The following is a 1,251-nucleotide window of genomic DNA, read 5'->3' on the forward strand; positions in this document are numbered from 1 at the left end:
CCTTGAACAATAACTTTGTACTGTCAGGCAGCATTAATTTTTTTTGCATCAGACAAAATCATTATTGAAAGATTTGGTATTGCTTTGCTAAAGTGGGTATCCACTGAATATCCCCAATTCAATTCTTTCCTCTAATATGGTAATCTGTTATCTGTATTTAATTATCTGGAAGGTGAAAGTTGCTGGGCAGTCCAATGGAAATTTTTAAGTCCCTTCACTCTGGGCCGGCTGTCTTTTCAGATCAATCTTTCTGCTAATGACAACCAATACTTTCATATGTGATTACAGGCCTGCTCCATCTTTTCATAAGCCGAGACTCTTTGGAATCATATGTATTGATCTTTTTAATAGAAGTCAGGAAAAATAAAATTACTCTGGCTTCTTGCGGCAAAACGATGATAAATGAGAACTTAGAAACTTATGGGAGAAATTTTTTCTGCCTTGGATTATTTTAATCACTAAAAATGATTGTCTTTTTAATAATATTTGCTTTCCATTATGCACATTTGCAGCAAAGCCAAAAATTGTTTCTGTATTGCTTTATGTTACCGCATTGAGGCAGAGGCCTGTTGGTATTCCCGTACCTGCTGGTGACTCAGGTACAATGACCCCTAATTGGAGGCAAAGAGCCAAGCTTCAGAACCTCTGCAGCAATATCAAGTTAGCTTTCAGTAGAAAAATTTGGATAAAAAAGAATTTGCTGAACGATATATTTTAGAAAATATTTGTTTAAAAAGCTCATTGTTAATATTGTCTTAGAAGCAAGTTTTATATTTCTTTATTTTTTCTTTTTAGAGCAGGTCTTGCTCTGTCACCTGGGCTGGAGTATGGTCATTGCTCACTGTAGCCTCAAACCCCTGGGCTCAAGTGAGCCCCTTGCCTCAGCCTCTCAAGTAGCTGTGACTTCAGTTGCATGGTACCACGCTGGCTCATTTTTAAAGTTTTCTGTAGAGACAGAGTCCTGCCTTATTTCCCAGGCTGATCTTGAACTCATGACCTCAAGCAATCCTCCCAACTCCACCCTCCAAAGTGCTAGGATTACAGGAGTGAGCCACCTTGCCTGGACCTCATATTTCTTTTATTACTTCTCCCTTTTTTATTTCTAACTTGGGAAATAATAATAATAATTTATGATAATATAATTATATGATTATATAAATGTAATTTATATAGAATTCTTTTTCTGATATGACATTCAGTGCTCTGGTAACTGTACCTATACTTAAATAGCACTGATGATGTCATCATTCT

Source organism: Colobus angolensis, unplaced genomic scaffold (genome assembly GCF_000951035.1).
Source record: "Colobus angolensis palliatus isolate OR3802 unplaced genomic scaffold, Cang.pa_1.0 Scaffold300, whole genome shotgun sequence".
NCBI lineage: Eukaryota > Metazoa > Chordata > Mammalia > Primates > Cercopithecidae > Colobus > Colobus angolensis.